The sequence below is a fragment of the Aquarana catesbeiana genome, linkage group LG02 (genome assembly GCF_042186555.1).
Source record: "Aquarana catesbeiana isolate 2022-GZ linkage group LG02, ASM4218655v1, whole genome shotgun sequence".
Lineage (NCBI taxonomy): Eukaryota > Metazoa > Chordata > Amphibia > Anura > Ranidae > Aquarana > Aquarana catesbeiana.
In genome coordinates this window covers 318,628,650-318,648,715 of record NC_133325.1, presented here as the reverse complement: position 1 = coordinate 318,648,715, position 20,066 = coordinate 318,628,650, and positions in this window count along the sequence as shown.

Here is a 20,066-nt window from a genome sequence, read left to right as displayed (position 1 = left end):
GATGGTAATTTATTGTAGAAAAAAACATAAACACTCACATGTAGGTAAGACAATCAACATCATCAAATGGAAAAACGAACTGTGGCACCGGCCGGATGACCACAGATAGCTCATCCTGTTGGATATACAGCGACAGTGGGAGGTGGCGCGATGATGCCGCTCAGCCCAGTTGTGGTGTTGCGGTCCTGACCTTGACACAAGTCCAGTCCATGAACAGGGTGGGGAGGAGTTCATGGACCAAGAATTGGTTGCTTCAGCGTGACCAGTTCTCTCATATGCCTTTGCTCTGTGAGATCCGTGAGAATAATCCTGATGATTTCAGGAACTTTCTCAGGATGACGGACCCCGTATTTCACCGTTTGTTGGCTTTGCTGACCCCCTATATCAGCAGGCAGGATACCTGCATGAGGCAAGCCATCACTCCAGAGCAGAGGTTGGTCGCTACCTTGCGGTATTTGGCCACAGGGAGAAGCCTGCAGGACCTCAAGTTCTCGACAGGCATCTCCTCCCAGGCTCTTCTTTGTGGACATTTACTGCTTGTGTTTGTTTGAGCTGACCCTGACAGAAATGTGTCGAGTGCAGAAAATGTCGTGATTGTGTAACCTTATACAAATCACTGTTGGCTGTTATTTACTAAAAGCAAAGACACTTTTCACTACAAGTGCACTTGCAACTGCACTGAAACTGCACTTGTAGTGCAAAGTGGATTTGCCCTTAGGAAATAACCCCCATTTTCTCATAAAACAACAATTACATCACCCCAAAAGTGTTGTAGTGTTGAGACAATAATCCACACATTCTTGATGAACAATCTTTTTAATACCTGCACAATCACATGTGCATTTACCAAAGGTTTTTCTGACAAACCAACATGTTTGTTGTATACCAATTTTTGTGGTGTCATTATCCAAAATCAAAATGTGCATTTTATAGAAAACAGGCCTGTGTACAACCCACAAGAAAGACACAAATCTTGATCTTACAAAGTTCACATTTGGTAGAACTGGAAGGCAATATCAGACATGAGTATTTAGGAATTGTGTTTGATATTGCGTTCAGATGGGGGGAAATCATGCCAGGAAAAGCCAAATTTGGAAGATGCACACAAATTTCACAATGTCAACATGTGCTATCTGCCATCAGGGGGGATCAAGGGACATGTTTTGGGGGAGAAAGCTCTTCCTCACTGCTACTTTATTATTGAGGAAGGGGTTGCACCCCCAAAACGCGTCCATTGATCTCCCGTGATGGCAGATAGCACATGTTGACACACTGTGTGCATCCTCCAAATTTGGCTTTGGGAAAAATCACAAAAACATTTCGCACATTGTAGCACACAAAAGAAGAAAGTGATTTGGAGGGGTTTTAAACTCTCCCCAAAACATCAATGATGTTTTTATATTTTGGAATAACATCATTGATGTTTTGCTTGATGTTTTCCAATTGTAAATTACACTACATGATCTCCCCGATCAGGATCTGGGCACTTTCGGATGTGAAAGGATCTTCATCCACAACCTCACGATCACCTAAAAAGAGAGGAAACCCAAAATAAATTAGGTCTAAAAAATATGCCGCCATCCATCTCTTATCTGAGCCTGTGGTCGCAGACACTCACCTGTTGTGGTGACTAGTTCCACCACGTCTTCTTCCTCCTGCTCATCTTGTGTTGGTGGGATTTCCCCTTCTTCCAGAGGGGGGGGCTCTGGTCTCCTCGGATGAGGGGTGTCCTCCGAGTCTTTTCTCCCCTATGTAAAACAAAAATGGTATAATTAGCACACAGATATTTAATGTCAGAACTATAAAGATTAAACATTGCTTGGAAGTGGGATACAATTGTCTATTTTAGCCGAGTTCCAAGATGTAGCTTTTTTAGTGTCCTTTGTCAAGCTGCAATACTTTACCTGTTTGGTACAAGCTTCACAGATGGAGACCCCCCTATAGTATACACTGGAGCACCTGTGTGCCCCCCCTAATAAAAATGGTGTTCTGGGGTCCCACACTAGTGCTCAAGTGTCCAGATGTGAAAACAGCTGCTGAGTGTCCTCTCCTTACACACAATCTAGTTTGCATTTCATTCTAGTAACAAAGCCATCTACACAACCCAATTCTTTGAAGACAAGTATAGGGCGTCCAAATGGTGGCCAAATGCATATGGCCTAAACAATGGTATTTTATAGGCCGAAATAAAAATGTGTGATCCGAAAGAATAATGTGCCCATGAACATGAAAGTTGACATTTTAAACTGTACAACAGTTCCTAAAAGCACATGGAGCAGCACGAACGTAATAAACACAAAAAAAATAGGAACACAGCACAACTACTTACTTTTTTGCAGCACTCTCCGGATCTTTCTGTACTGCTCATGTTCTCGTAATTTCAGGTCCGACCACCGCTTCCTGAGCTGATCTTTCGATCGTCGTACCCCGAATTTCCGGTGCAGACTCCTGACCACTTTCGCCATGATCTTGGCCTTTCGGACATTGTGGTTGGGGTAAGGCCCATACTTTCCATCATAGTCGGCCTTCTTCAGGATGTCCACCATCTCCAACATCTCCCCAAAGGACATATTTGAGTCCTTTAATCTCCTTCTGGATCGGGACGTTTCAGCCTCCGGCCTTTCCTCCTCCTCCTCCTCGTTGCTGTAATTAGCACGATCCTGCTGTCTATCCGCCATGTGCTCTTCCTCCACTGCGCCGAACAAAAAGGGGCGGGGAATAGAATAGAAAGAACGTCAGGGGCGGGCGGAGTTATACGCATGCGCAGTGTGTATAAATCATAACGCGCGCGTCTTACGTACGATCTGTGAGCGGAGGAAGGAGCATCGGAGACGCCGATCATGCTAACAAAGGTAGGATCTAAACTTGGGCCTATACTGCTTCGAAATGGAAGCCTATATTGTAACAAGATTAGGGGAGTTTGGCCTGACATTAGGGTTTGTCTTGTGTTGTGTCTTGCAGAGAAAATGGAACAGGGAACTGCCCTGTCTGTGGCAAGTGAGACACCCCCACTATAATCACAAACAGAAGAGGCAGGCAGCGCTGGAGAAACTGCTGGAGTTGGTGAAGCCGGTGGTCCCCACAGCAACCATCCCCTATTTAAAAGCAAAAATTGGTGGCCTGAGGAGCACATATCTTAGGGAGCGCAAGAAGGTCACAGATTCCCAGAGGTCCGGAGCTGCAGCAGATGACGTTTATGTCCCCAGGCTGTGGTACTACGAGAGACTGCGATTTCTGTCAGACCACACTGAAGTCAGGGAATCCCTCTCCACTCTTCCTTCCACTCTTCCTTCCACCCCAGCTGAGGCTTCCGATGTCCAACCTGGGCCTTCCAGCCAGGAAGAAGTGGAGGAGCCCAGCTGGAGTCAGGTATAGCATTCTTCTACAGATTTCTGGGCAATAAATAAATGATGTTTACTAGATGTTATTATTGATCATTAATTGCTGATTAAAAAAAGTGTTTTACATATCAATAGACAGTAGTGGGCACCCAAAATTGGGACAAGAATGCAAAATGCTGGGCTCAGAATGATAGTCTGTTATATTTGTTAACATTCAATTTGCAGCAGTCAGGAGGTGAAAATTGTGTGTGATTGATGTAAAAAATACTAAAACTATGTCCCTTTTTCATACACAGGAAGACCTCAGCCAGGAGGAGGCTGTGGAATGTGGCAGTCAGGAGGAGGCGGGGATTAGTGGCAGTCAGGAGGAGGTGGGGATTAGTGTCAGCCAGGAGGAGGCGGGGCTAAGTGGCAGCCAAGAGAAGCCTGGGACAAGTCGCAGCCTGACTGAGTCTCAGGTTCCTCCCCTCCGCCTGCCACATGAACGAGCCAGGAAGATGACTCCCAGTCCTGTGCAGGATTCAGCATACAGGCTGATCCAGGAGGCTTCGGCATCCCTCAGAGCCTTCCCCAGTCCTGAAGAGGCCTTTGCCTGCATGGCTGCCACCAAATTGCAGGGCATGCAGGAGGGCCAACGCAAGATCTCTGAGGACCTGATTTATAAAGTCCTACGTAAGGGGGAGAGTGGGGAACTGACACACAAGACGGATGTCATTGAGATCGACGATCCTCCTCCTCCTCCTCCTCCTGCTGCCACAACTCCACCACCACAGCCAAAGGCTGGAAGGAAGCGTGGAAGGAAGACCAAAGAGTGATGACCCTGGGTTCAGTCTGGTCTGACAGAAGATGCAGTCTCTTGTATGACCACAGCCTGGGGACATAGATGTCATCTGCTGCTTTCCGGATCTCTAGGACTTCTGGACCAGACTACCCTCCCTTAGATAAGGACTCCTCAGGCCACCAATTTTGCTTTTAAATAATTGATGCCTGCCCAGGGGGTCCAAGGCTTCACCCACTTCTGCAGTTTCTCCAGCGTTGCCTCCCTCTTTGTTTATAGTTGTGACCCCTTAATAAAATTTTTTAGGTAAATTCTACTCTCCTGTGTGTGTTTTCATCCAAAAAGGACAGTTTATTGGTGACGATTCAGGTACATTTCTAACATAAAATGTGAAATTAACAAGGGACAACAACACCAAACAATCTCCTACAGATTAAACAGAACAACATATCAATGGTGTTGTGGGAACTTGTCACAAAAAACACACAAACATTTTCGGGAGTACAAATCAAAATCACCAAAAAACAAAATTAAAAAAGAGAAACACAAAAAAAGAATCTACATTAAAGTCAAAAAAAAAAAAAAATATGTTGTCAGATGTGAGAAATCAAAATATATTGAGGGAATCCCGATAAATAGTAACAAAAGAAGTTTGTGAGAAGTGTGTGTGAATATGAGCATCAAAACTACTTAATTCTTGTCACATTATAAAGAAGAAGAGAGTGCGCTGTATTAAACCATTTTGAACATTGCAGCGTGACGAAAGTGCTGTATCCATTGCGAACGCTAAGTTTACCAGAACGAGCTGTCCCGTGTCGGAATTTCTTCTGAGCATGCGTGGCACTTTGTGCGTCGGAACAGGCCACACACGGTCGGAATTGACGCGATCGGATTTTGTTGTCGGAAAATTTTATCTCCTGCTGTCCAACTTTGTGTATCGGAAAATCCGATGGAAAATGTCCGATGGAGCCCACACACGGTCGGAATTTCCGACAACACGCTCCGATCGGATATTGTCCATCGGAAAATCCGACCGTGTGTACGGGGCATAACAATTACTCTCATGTCGTAGGTTTACTTGTCACATTTTTATGTACAATTTGATATTGTGTAATGCCTAAAACATGCCTAATAAAAACGTATAAAAAAAAAATATTAACAGGTTGGTCTGATAAAAACAGTCTCTACTAAATCCATGTTGGCTGTTACTTATAATACCATTTTCTCTGGCAAATTCTTCAATAGAGTCCTGTAGCATTTCCTCAAATACCTTACAGGCTTTTAATTTTTGGCTGATTGGTCTGTAGTATACTGAAATACATATAGACCATTTTTGAATATCGCTTCCACATTTGCTATGCTCCAGTCAGCCGTACCATTTGAGTCAATAAGGAGTCTTTAAAAATCAGGGATAGCAGCTTGTCTATAATTGAGCTAAGCTTCTTGAGGACTTTCTGGTGTAAGCCATGAGGTCCTGGTCATTTGTTTATATTTAGCTTTTCTAGTCTGTTCAGGACTTTGATTTCTGGCAACCACAAGTGTACTATCATTATATTGGTATTGACAATATAATTGTGTCTATTAAATCCATATTTTTCATGTGTATAAACTGATGGAAAAAGTGTTAAACAGATTTGACTTATCCCTGTTATTTGTGAACAAATGCCTATATTTGTCCTTCACAGGGCCTACATTTTCTGCCTTACCTTTTTTAGTGTTGATATATATTTATAGATTTTGGGGGGTTTGCCTTGTTTTCTATAGCAATATGTTTCTGATAGTCTAATTTGCTGTCCAGATTGCCTTGTTTTTCTTATTGCATTCCTTGTAAACCTTTAATGCCAAATATGTTTCTTTAGTTTTGTATTTTTGAGAGCCAGTTCACTCTTCCTTATTTGCCACATAGAACAGAATTTAGCCATGTACAGTGGAGACGGAAAGTATTCAGACCACCTTACATTTTTCACTCTTTGTTATATTGCAGCCATTTGTATGACGCTCCAGCCAGAGAAGCTCATAGTTTAAATCTTCTCTTACACTCACTTTCAGATTGCTCTTGACATATAACCATAAACCTCCACTTCTTCTGCCAACCCTGTCCCTTTGGAAAAGTGTATATCCTTGGATATTGGCAGACCAGTCCTGTGAGCAGGTTATCCAGGTTTTTCATACTCCCACAAAGTCAAATGCCTCCTTGAATAACAAAGGTTCAAGCTCTTCTGTTCTGCTTGCAAAACTTCTAACATTTGTGTACTTGCCCTTTACTTCTGTACTAGCACCTAGCACTCTATTACTTCTTTTTTTTGTATTACAGTTTGATTTTGTAAGACTTCCAGCATTGGTTTTAGGAACTAACATTTTCATGCCTGTGACACGCCTTCCCCCATTACACCCAAGTCTATGTACTGTACCTTCATTGGCTTTTGCTCGCTATACGTTAAAATCTTTTCAGATCCCTTCCTCCTAGATTATAGTTGAAAAGCTCCTCCAACCTTCTAGCCATTTTCACCCTCATCAGAGCTGCATCCTCCACATTTAAGTGCAGTCAATTTCTACAGTGGAGCCAGTAGCCAACCAAATAGGCGGCCCAGTTTTCCATAAATTAACACCCTTCCTTTTTTACACTAGTTTCTCAGCCACTTGTTCATCTCTCTGAGCTTCTGCTGCCTCTCCCTACCCCCCAGTTTGCAATCTGTCAAACCTAAATGCCCAGTAAGTAGCAGACTGTTCGGTGATCGCTGGCTTTGTGACAGATTAATCTGCCACCAGCATCTGTCTTTCCTTGCCTATACATCTGTACCCATCCTTTCTGAAGCAGACATTCTCCTGGTAGCAAGTGAAGGTATTATGCTGCAGCAATGACTCTCCTGCAATGATATCACTGAAATCATGCCACCAAGCATCTGGACTAACCTCTCTAACACTTTTCCCTCTAACCTGCCTTCTAACAGCTACTCAGTTACTCATCTTTGGATCTTGTATCTCTATTTTTCCACTCTTTTCTATGCTAGCCCCTGCCAGCACCTGATAAGCATAGTCCAGGCTTCTTTTTCAAGTTGCTAATTCTTTTCTGTGTTGCCAGCTAAATCTAGACTCTGGACTTTAAAATGAACAACTTTCTCACATCTTGCACAATACTATACACCCCAATAGGTTGCTCAAGGAGGGCATACATGGAGCAGGATGTACAATGGCTTGCATTACCAGTGGTGGATGACACGGTTGCTTCTAGTTTGTAGGACCAATGAAAAAGGTATGACCTGGCATAGCTGCAGCAACACAATCTCTATCCCTATATCTCTGGATAAAAAGAAAAGAAATTAACAGTAGGACTTTAAATGAGATTGGTTACTGCAAATAATTATTCTGGAGTATATATACATATAGTTAAAACTTTTATTTATCAAACCCAATTCCCGTGGTCTAGAAATGCATGATACAGTTTACAACATATACATAAAACACAGCAAAATAAAGCTGACATATTAATAGAAAAATACCACAAGAGCTTGCAATTAAAATGCAATATTCATACATGTATGTGTGTATATACATAAATATGTAGATGCTAGATAAAGATTGAAGAGCTAAAGTGTAGAGGCATCCCAGGGGTCAGAACTCTACACGTTTCGTGAATCACGTTCACTCATCAGGAGTATGGATGCAAAAATTAATTCACTGTAAATACAGAAAATCAGATATGTAAATGTAAAAAAACCTTCATAAAAATGAGGGAGGGAAAACTTTCTGAAGGATCCAAAAAAGTTCCCTTAAGAAGTACTTAGATGAACTGATACTTACAGATCAGCCCAAGAACTGAACTGGCTCATGTGAGAATGATTGAGTGCAGATTGTTATTAGATCATCTATCCTCTCTGGGATTGCATTGTGATGACCTGACCTGCCAACTAGCTGACCCCCTGATTTGGTTTGGGTTTCCTGCCTCAGCTCTGGGCTGGGCATGTGTTGGGGACCCCCTCCCCCACTCTCGTCATCCTCACATGAGCCAGTTCAGTTCATGGGCTGATCTGTAAGCATTCGTTCATCTAAGTACTTCTTAAGGGAACTTTTTTGGATCCTTCAGAAAGTTTTCCCTCCCTCATTTTTATGAAGGGTTTATTAAATTTACTTATCTGATTTTCTGTACTTACAGTGAATACATTTTTGCATACATACTCCTGATGAGTGAACGTGATTCACGAACGTTCTGTCCCCTAGGATGCCTATACAGTTCGGCTCTTCAGTCTTTATCTAGCATCTACATATTTATGTGTATATATACAACATGTATGAATATTGCATTACTTAAGGATCGAGCCTCTTTCTGAGATTTTTTGTTTACAAGTTAAAAACTGTTTTTTTTGCTAGAAAATTATTTAGAACCCCAAACATTATACTTTTTTCTAACACCCTAGAGAATAAAATGGCAGTTGTTGCAATACTTTCTGTTACACCGTATTTGCGCAGCAGTCTTACAAGAGCACTTTTTTTGGAAAAAATACACTTTTTTTAATTAAAAAATAAGACACCAGTAAAGTTAGCCCAATTTTTTTTATATTATGAAAGATAATGTTACGCCCAGTAAATTGATACTCAACATGTCACGCTTCAAAATTGCGCCCGCTCATGGAATGGCGACAAACTTGTATCCTTAAAAACCTCCATAGGTGACGTTTAAAAAATGGTTGCATGTTTTAAGTTACAGAGGAGGTCTAGGGCTAGAATTATTGCTCCCGCTCTACCAATCGCGGCGATATCTCACATGTGTGGTTTGAACGCCGTTTTCATATGCGGGCGCTAGGCACGTATGCATTCGCTTCTGCACACGAGCTTGTCGGGATGGGGCGCGTTTAAGAAATGTTTTTTCTTATTTATTTTACTTTTTTTTTTTACATTTTTACACTGTTTTTTTTTTAAAAAAATGTGTCACTTTTATTCCTATTACAAGAAATGTAAACAGCCCTTGTAATAGAAAAAAGCATGACAGGACCTCTTAAATATGAGATCTGGGGTCAAAAAGACCTCAGATCTCATATTTACATTCACATGCAATATTAAAAAAAAAAAATTGTCATTTAAAATAAAAAGAAAAAAAAGGCCCTTTAAGAGCTATGCATAGCTATAAGAGCTATGCCATCTTCCCCTCACTCGTCTCTATGTCAGGCCACGAGAAGGACCCGATTGCCTCCGCCACTGCCGACGGCTCCGGTAAGCGGCGGAGGGCACCGGATCACGGTGGGAGGGGGGCCCCTCTCCCACAGCCAATAAAAGTGATCGCACGGCGAATCTGCCGCAGGGACCGCTTTTATCTTAAACCAGACCGCCCGCTAGCTGCTGCCATAACAACGATATCCTCCTTCAAAGTACCAATGTATAACGACGGTGGGCGGTCCGGAAGTGGTTAATGCAAGTCCTTGTGACTGCTAGACCACGGAAATTGTGTTTGATAAATAAAATGTTTTAATTATACGTATATATACTCCAAAATAATTATTTGCAGCAATCAATCTCATTTAAAGTCCCACTGTTCATTTCTTTTCCTTTTATCTCTAGTTTGTAGGAATACTGTTTTATGTAGAGAGACAGTTGCAGGCAGAACAGGCAGTTACACAGACAGTTGCAGGCAGAACAGACAGTTACACAGACAGTTGCAGGCAGAACAAAAAGAGCACTTTTAGCCTAGGACTTTTCTCTTTTCTGTTCTCACTTTGTCCTCTCCTCCTTCCCTGACATTTAATTTAACCTTCCCTCCTCCTCCTCCAGCCCTGCAGCTCAATATCCTCACTGCTCAGCCCCCTCTCCCTTTTTCTTTTTCTCCCCCATTAGATTTTCTGCCTCCTTTTTTACTACATAGCTCCCCTCACAGCTTTTTCTTGAGGGTTCTGGACACAAGGCAATCCTTTCATTGCAACAAAAATCACCCACAATGTCCTCAATCTCTCCTTTTCTGCCCTAATCCCGTAGCTGCATACACTCTCCTACATTCACAGTTTCAGTCCTGCAATGTGCCTTCACTCAATCTCAGCTCTACTGGCTCCTGTGGTCCATGTTTCTAGGGCCATGCACACTCTCCCACAAAACCATGCTTGCACAATCATGATTTACTTTTGCTTTTGCTAATGCACTTTGCTGTTAGTAGTGTGTTCCAAACCCCTACACTGGTTCATTACACATGGCACATCTTATGGAAACTAGTGGCAAATGTCATTGCTACCCCCATTTTGTTAAAAATGCCTAGCCATGTTTCAGTGTTTCCTTAATGATATAAAAAAATGCAGTGATATACAGCATCTCTGATATCACTGATATGTAAATTGTATGTTAGTTTTTTCTTTACATTTGTTTACTCAGTAATCACATATGACTTTTAGTTACGTAATTTTGTTGAGAAGAAATATTTATAAAACACATTTTTTCTTTTCTCACAAATTATGAAGTGTTGGAAAAATTTGCAAGCTTTGTACACAATTTAGGCAATTATCACATTGTGTTTTAGCAGGTGACTTTAAAGCATGGTGCAACTGTGTAATCTATATTCCATATGGTGAAGTTAGAAGATAAAGATAACAGTATACAGTATAATGTAGTTACTTGCTATGTTTACCCTATGTCGTACTTTGTGAAGTAATTATTTGGTTTTGCAAACATTATAAAAGTTTTATTCTCAAGTACTCTGGTATGCATATGATACATACAGTTTCTGGTGTAACAGTAGCAATTTGGAATAGTAAACTCTTTTACTAATTTGGAATAGATTCTTGAATTGTTGTTTTGCTCTTGCTAACCTCGTCAACATTGTGTAACACATATATATGTGGCATCCAGGAAGTGGGTTATAATGCTATATATACAGTATATTTCTATGTTTGTGCTGGAAGCACGCTTGATTGTGCGCTCCCAACACTGAGACCGGGCTGTTGGTGACAGCCCCAGGTCTCCTAGTACTCCTACTAATGATCGCGACCCAGGGAAACCTGATCCTGTTCACATGATTGCTGTAATAGCCTCTGGTTGACTATCACAGTGATCATTCAATCAGTGTTGTTTCTCCTCTGTAAATCAATGTTGTTTATCCTCTGTGAATCATTAGACTTTTCTGCTAGTGAGGAGGAAAAGATACGAAGTATCTATGCCTCCTCATTGGAGGGTATGCCTACACACACATAAGTCTGTTAAAGAAAAAATAAATAAAGATTAACTAGTTTGACATAGTTTAGTGAGTGTAGGTGGCAGTGTTAGTGGTAGTTAGTGTCAGTGCCAGTTAGCGCCAGTGCAAATATCAGTTAGTGGCAGTGTTATGCCCTGTACACACGGTCGGAATTTCCAACAACAAATGTTCAATGTGAGCCTGTTGTCGGAAATTCCAACCGTGTGTATGCTCCATCGGATATTTGCTGTCGGAATTTCAGAAAACAAATGTTTGGGAGCTGGTTCTCAAATTTTCCTACAAAAAAACTTGTTGTCGGAAATTCCGAGCGTGTGTACACAATTCTGACGAACAAAATTCCACGCATGCTCGGAATCAAGCAGAAGAGCCGCACTGGCTATTAAACTTCATTTTTCTTGGCTCGTCGTATGTCTTGTACGTAACCGCGTTCTTGACGTTCGAAATTTCCGACAACATTTGTGTGACCGTGTGTATGCAAGACAAGTTTGAGCCAATATCCGTTGGAAGAAATCCACGGTTTTGTTGTCTGAATGTCCGATCCTCTGTACGCGGCATAAGTGTCAGTTAGTGTCAGTGTAATTGTCAGTTAGGCCCCTTGCACATGGGCCTGTCCGTTTTGACGGACTCTGCTTGCTCAGCAGGGATCGCTCCATTGATCCCCGCTGAGCCAGCGGATGAAAGGTTTGTCTCTGCTCACTGTGCAGGGACGGACCTGTCAGAGTCCCTCTCTCCTCTATGGGGATCGGATAAAAATGGACTGCCTGTCTATTTTCATCTGATCTGATGGGTTTCCATCCCTCTGCATTTAGCAGATTGGAGCGGAAATTCGAAAGCCGCAGAACACCCTTTAAAAGTCTATGGGAGAAATCAAAAGTGCTAATTTTTTCAGACTTATATGCATGGTATTGTCATAAAAAGTGTTTGGGGACCTGGGTCCTGCCCCAGGGGACATGTACCAATGCAAAAATTTTTTTTAAAACGGCCGTTTTTTCGGGAGCAGTGATTTTAATATTGCTTAAAGTGAAATAAAAGTCTAATATTCCTTTAACTTTCATACCTTGGGGGTGTCTATAGTATGCCTGTAAAAGGGGCGCATGTTTCCCGTGTTTAGAACAGTTTGACAGAAAAATGACATTTCTAAAGGAAAAAAAGTCATGCAAAATGACTATCGCTAGCGACGGCTATAATGAATTGTCGGTCCGGCAATACACATAAAAGTTCATTGATAAAAATGGCATGGAATTTCCCCACAGGGGAACCCCAAACCAAAATTTTAAAAAAATGCGTGGCGGTTCCCCTAATTTCCATACCAGACCCTTCAGGTCTGGTATGGATATTAAGGGGAACCCCACACCAAAATTTTTTAAAAAATGGCGTGGGGGTCCCCCTCAAAATCCATACCAGATCTGAAGGGTCTGGTATGGATTTTAAGGGGGACCTCGCGGCAAAAAAAATGGCATGGGGTTCCCTCAAAAATCCATACCAGACCCTTATCTGAGCATGCAACCTGGCAGGCTGTTGGAAAAAAGGGGGGACGAGAGAGCACCCCCTCCTGAACCGTACCAGGCCACATGCCCTCAACATTGGGAGGGTGCTTTGGGGTAGCCCCCCAAAGCACCTTGTCTCCATGTTGATGGGGAGAAGGGCTTCATCCCCACAACCCTTGCCCGGAGGTTGTGGGATTCTGCGGGCGGGGGGCTTATCAGAATCTGGAAGCCCCCTTTAGGAAGGGGACCCCAAGATCCCGCCCCCCTGTGTGAATTGGTAATGGGGTACAAACGTACCCCTACCATTTCACAAAAAAAGTGTCGAAAAGGTTAAAAACACAAGAGACGGTTTTTGACAAGTCCTTTATTAATTTCTTCTTCTCCATCTTCTTCTTCCTCCGCTCTTCTTATCCCGCATCTTTCTCCAGCTTCTTCTCCGCTCCGTCCGTATGATCCGCCTCAGTGGGAGTCTTCCGCCGTGTGATGCTTCGGTTCTTCTGACACCTCTTATATAACAGAGGGCGGGGCCAACTGGTGACCCCGCCCTCCTCTGATGCACGGGGACTTCACGGGGCTTCCCTCTGGCTTTCCCCATGTTGTCAAAGGGCTCGGGGTCACCCATTTACGTAACTTATCTACGTATCTTAAAGTCTGTAAACTTACTTTATGAAGATCCCCACATGTTTACTTCCTTGAATTTTGTGACACCTATTCACTATGCCCTGTGAATAGGCACTGCTGCATCACACATTTCACAGAGCCTGCTTCTTAAACTACAGAGATGCTGAATGGAAGAGTTTCAAGAGTTATGCCACGTACACACGAGCGGACTTTCCGGCGGACTAGGTCCGACGGTCTTTCCGACGGACTTTCTGACTATGGTCTTTCCGAACCAACGGACTTGGCCACACACGATAGGACTAAGTCAGTTCATAAGTCCATTCGGTTTTAACGTGATGACGTAAACAGGACTAAAAAAGGAAGTAGTATGCCTGTAAAGGGGCACGTTTCCCGTGTTCAGAACAGTCTGACAGCAAAATGACATTTCAAAGGAAAAAAGTAATTTAAACCTACTTGCGGCTATTAATGAATTGTCGGTCTGACAATACACATAAAACTTCATTGATAAAAAAGGCATGGGATTTCCCCACAGGGGAACCCCGAACCAAATTTTTTTTAAAAATGGTGTGGGGGTCCCCCTAAATTCCATACCAGGCCCTTCAGGTCTGGTATGGATATTAAGGGGAACCCCGTGCCAAAATGTAAAAAAAAATGGCGTGGGGGTCCCCCTCAAAATCCATGCCAGACCCTTATCCGAGCACGCAGGAAAAGAGAGGGGATGAGAGAATGCCCCCCTCCTGAACCGTACCAGGCCACATGCCCTCAACATAGGGAGGGTGCTTTGAGGTAGCCCCCAAAGCACCTTGTCCCCATGTTGATGAGGACAAGGGCCTCATTCCCACAACCCTTGGACGGTGGTTGTGGGGGGTCTGCGGGCAGGGGGCTTATCGGAATCTGGAAGCCCCCTTTAACAAGGGGACCCCCAGATCCCGCCCCCGTTTGAAATGATAATGGGGTACAAAAGTACCCCTACCATTTCACAAAAAAAGTGTCAAAAATGTTAAAAATGACAAGAGACAGTTTTTGACAATTCCTTTATTTAAAGTCTTCTTCTTTCCATCTTCTTCGGGTCTTCTTCCTTCTTCCTTACTTCTTCCTTCGGTTTCTTCCTCCATCTTCTTCTTCCTCTAGGAATAAAAAAAAAACCAAAAAAGGTTGATGGGACTTTCAAGGCAACCAAGTCATTAAAAAAAAAAAAAAAAAAATTTTATTGAATACAAAAGATATACAAAATAACAATATGAATATATACATATAAATAGAGAAATGTGTGACAATAGAACCACTAAAAGTAATGGTATGAAGTGGTGGTGATACTTGTGAAGTCTTCCACGTGGCCCTACACGTTTCGGGACTATGCAAGACGTCCCTTCATCAGGGACAATTTGTGGAGAAGAATCACACCAAACATATCAAAATTAGAATCTCATTGCCGAGGTCCCGGCGGTGACTGTGTCAAAAAGCACTATCCCAGGATCCAGAAAAGGAAGCTGAGGTGTGTGGCTGGCCCAACCTTAACCACACTAGTCCACCCAAGCAACAACAAAGAGGCAGAGCTCACTGAGGAGAATAATACCCCAGATGTAGATCAGAGTTGTATCTCGACGTAGTAGAAGCCCAGAGAAAACAGGAGGGAGGGGAGACAGGAGGAGAAGATCGGACCCGGGACAAGGTATGTGGTACAATGTGTAAGGGAATCGCTCCTAAATGGTATGCTTGAACTGTTATTCATCGCACAGAGAGACTAAAGTAATAGGAGCTCATTCCAATGTAGTACCGTCCGAATGCAACGATCGTCCACATGTCCACTCCTCCACCGCCCGGTGACCCTGCCCCCTCTGACGTCACGGGGAAAGCCATAGGGAAGTCCCTGTCAAGTCCCCGTGCACCATAGGGGGGCTGGGTAACCAGGAGGCCCCGCCCTCCTTTATATAAGAAGTGTCAGAAGAAGAGAAGCGTCACACAGCGGGAGCCTCCCATGAATGTGGAGCGGCCCAAGAACAAAGCGGGGAAGAAGACCCCGGATGAGAACACCAGAGTAAGAAAGAGGAAGAAGAAGATGGAGGAAGAAACTGAAGGAAGAAGGAAGAAGACCCGAAGAAGATGGAAAGAAGACTTTAAATAAAGGAATTGACAAAAACTGTCTCTGGTCATTTTTAACATTTTTGAAATTTTTTTGTGAAATGGTAGGGGTACTTTTGTACCCCATTACCATTTCACACAGGGGGGCGGGATCTGGCAGTCCCCTTGTTAAAGGGGGCTTCCAGATTTTGATAAGCCCCCCGCCCGCAGACTCCCACAACCACCGGGCAAGGGTTGTGGGGATGAGGCCCTTGTCCTCATCAACATGAGGACAAGGGGCTATGGGGGCATGTGGCCTTGTACGGTTCAGGAGGGGGGGCGCTTTCTCATCCCCCCTCTTTTCCTGCAGCCTGCCAGTTTGTGTGCTTGGATAAGGGTCTGGTATGGATTTTTGGGGGGACCCCACACCATATTTTTTTTATTCTGGCGCGGGGTTCCCTTAAAATCTTTGGGTCTGGTATGGATTTTGAGGGGGACCCCCACGACATTTTTAAAAAAAAATTTGGCACGGGGTTCCGCTTAATATCCATACCAGACCTGAAGGACCTGGTATGGAATTTGGGGGGACCCCACGCATTTTTTTTAAATTTAGGTTCGGGGTTCCCCTGTGGGGGAATCCCATGCCGTTTTTATCAATGAACTTTTATGTGTATTGCCGGACCGACAATTCATTATAGCCGCAAGTACTTTTAAATTACTTTTTTTTCTTTTAGAAATGTAATTTTGCTCTCGGACTGTTCTAAACACGGGAAACATGCCACTTTACAGGCATACTATAGACACCCCCCAGGTATGAAATTTAAAGGAATATTTCACTTTTATTGCTTCACTTTAAGCATTATTAAAATCACTGCTCCCAAAAAAAGGCCGTTTTTAAAAATTTTTTTTGCATTGATAGCACTTTTGATATCTCATGTTCGTGTCCCATAGATTTTAACGGTGTTTGCGTGTTTGAACAAACTTTTTGCCTGTTCGCATGTTCTGCTGCAAACTGAACCGGGGGGTATTTAACTCATCCCTATTTGGCACACGTCCTAAATTTGGTGGTGTAGTGGTTCTTGAGCATGTACCCAGGCTTACAGGATCTCCTGAGGCAGGACAGAAAAGTCTGTGGTCATTTCCACCAGTCATACAATGCCAGTGCTTGGCTGGCTGACATTCAAAGAGAATGCAACCTGCCCATCAATCATTTGTGACATGCCCACCAGGTGAAGCTCAATGTTGGCAATGCTGCAGTGGCTGCACACACAACAGAGGGCCATCAATGAGTACCTGTGTAAGTATGGCACCAGGACATGGTCAGGGGAGTCTGGCTTCTTTTCGCCACGCCAGTGGCTACTGATAAAGGATGCATGCACTTTCCTGTCACCATTTGATGAGGCCACAAGGATGGTGAGCAGCGACAATGCATGCATCAGTGACACTGTCCCTCTAGTCTTCCTGTTGGAGCACACACTTCATGAAATCATGGACAGGGCACTTGAGGCAGAAGAGCAGGGGGAAGAGAAGGACTTCCTTACCACTCAAGGCCAATTTTATCCAGATAGCATTCCTGCAGGCCCGCCAAACACACAGGAAGAAAAGGAGGAGGAGGATTGTGTCAGCATGGATGTAGAGGATAACACTCAGCAACAGTCTTCAAGGGATGGTTTTCAGTCCCCAGAAACTCAAGGAGTTGCACATGGCTGGGAGGAGGTAGTTACGGATCATGTGATCCTTAGTGACCCAGAGGACTCAGAATCGAATGCCTCTGCAAACTTATGCTGCATGGCCTCCCTGATTCTGCAAAACCTGAGAAAGGACCCTAGGATTTGTGGTATCAAGGAGAGGGATCATTACTGGCTGGCAACCCTTCTTGATTCACGTTACAAGGGTAAGGTTGCAGAACTCATCCTGCCTTCACAGGGGGAGCAGTGGATGAAACATCTTCAGGAGGCCTTGAAGAAAGGTTTGTGCAATGCATTTCCAGACCCTGGGAGGTTACAATTTCGTGGTGCTGGACAATGTGTTGCTAAGGCTTCGTTCAGTCAGAGGAAGAGCGGTGGAGAAAGTGGCTGGCTGACTCCTTTAAACAATTTTTCAATCCTCAGTGTCAAGGATTGAATTTGCTATGAATGTGGGATCCCTTGAAGACTGCTTATGCTGACTATCCTATTGCTCCTCAATCTTGATGATGCTAGCTTCCAACAATATTTTTGGTTTAGGGCACCACCACCAACACCAAAAGCCCAATTTTTCTGCCCCTGTTTAACCAGTTCCCTACCGCCATATAGTAAAATGACGGTGGCAGGAACCCTTCCTTCCTCCGCGTGGGCATCATATGACATCCTTGGCTTCCTGGCAGTGTGAAGAGCGTGTGCACGCTTGCCAGGGGACCCAATGCGCATGCCAGGCGGCCACGATGTCCGCCGGGCAACCGCGATTGCTCATCACAGAGCAGGGACGTGGATCTGTGTGTGTCAGGGGAGAGGAGAACTGATCGTATGGTCCTTGTACAGAGGAACACTGATCAGTCTCCTCCTCTCATCAGTCCCCTCCCCCACAGATATAATCACTCCCTAGGACACACATTTAACCCTTGCAGCGCCCCCTATTGTTAACCCCTTCCTGCCAGTCACATTTATACAGTAATCAGTGCATTTTTTATAGCACCGATAGTTTTATAAATGTCAATGGTCCCAAAATAGTGTCAAGAGTGTCCGATCTGTCCGCCACAATGTCACAGTCATGATAAAAATCACAGATCACCGCCATTAGTAGTAAAAAAAATAATAATAATAAAAATGACAAATCTATCCCCTATTTTGTAGACACTATAACTTTTGTGCACACCAATCAATATGCGCTTATTGGAATTTTTTTATCAAAAATATGTAGAAGAATACATATCAGCCTAAATTGTGGAAAAAAAAATAGTTTTTTAAAAAAGTGATATTTATTATAGCAAAAAGTAATAAATATTGTGTTTTTTTCAAAATTGTCACTCTTTTTTTGTTCATAGCGCAAAAAATAAAAAACGCAGAGGTGATCAAATACCACTCAAAGAAAGCTCTATTTGTGGGGAAAAAACAATCAAATTTTTGCGCAATTGTCATTCAAAGTGTGACAGCGCTGAAAGCTGAAAATTGGCCAGGGCAGGAAGGGGGTGAAAATGTTCTGCATTGAAGTGGTTAACAGGGGCATGTAATTACAATTTTTGATCTAACATTTCACAGCAGGGCCCATTCCTGCACCCAACAAGAGTATCTGTGAGGGGTTACAGTGTTGTGGCACCACCACCATCACCCAAGGCCCAATTTTTCTGCCACTGTTTAACAGGGGTATGTAATTAAAATTTTTGAACTAATATTTGAATGCAGGGCCCGTTCCTGCACCCAACAAGAGTATCTGTGAGGGGTTACAGTGTTGTGGCACCACCACCACCACCAAAGGCCGAATTTTCTTGCCTGTTTAACAGGGGCATGTAATTACAATTCTTGATATATTATTTCACAGCAGAGCCCATTCCTGTGCCCACCAAGAGTAACTGTACGGGCTTACAGTGTTCTGGTACCACCACCACCACCACCAAAGGCCAAATTTTTCTGCCCCTGTTAAACAGGGGCATGTAATTACAATTTTTGATACAGTATTTCAGAGCAGGGTCCGTTCCTGCATCCACCAAGAGTAACTGTGAGGCTTACAGTGTTCTGGTACCACCAACACCTAAGGTCCAATTTTCTGCAGAGTATAAAGGGCAGGCCATATAATATATATCTTGCTGTTCAGAGTATATAGTGCCTGGGGGCCTGGGGGACCCCCACGCCATTTTTTTTTAAATTTGGGTGTGGGTTCCCCTTAATATCCATACCAGACCCAAAGAGCCATGCTGTTTTTTCAATGATTTTCATCTATATTGCCGGGACCAGACAATACATTATAGCCGCGAGTAGTTTTAAATGACCTTTTTCCCCTTAGAAATGTCATTTTGCTGGTGTATTGTTCTAAACACAGGAAAAATGCGCTACTTTACAAGCATACTAAGGACACCCCCAGGCACAATATTTAAAGGAATATTTCATTTTTATTGTTTCACTTTAAGCATTATTAAAATCACTGCTCCCAAAAAAACAGCCGTTTTTTAAACTTTTTTTTGCATTGATACATGTCCCCTGGGGCAGGACCCGGGCCCCCAAAAACTTTTTAATAACTTGTATATAAGCCTTTAAAATTAGCACTTTTGATTTTTCACGTTCGTGTCCCATAGACTTTAAAGGTGTTCGCGTGTTCAAACTAATTTTTTGCCTGTTCGCATGTTCTGCTGCGAACCTGAACCGGGGGGTGTTCGGCTCATCCCTACTGATTACTTGTATTGACCCAGCTCTGCTGGCTTACCTGATATCTCCAATCCTGACCTTGACCCTGCTAAAGACTTTCTGCTTGATATACTGCAAACCACTGCCTGTTCATCTGACCCTGCTCCAGCCTGCTGGCTTGCTCTGTCCGATTACCTGTGTTGATCTGGCTTGTCTGACCCCGCTCCAGCCAGCTACCTTGCTCTGTCTGATTACCTGTGTTTGACCCGGCTTGTCTCACCCTGCTCCAGCCTG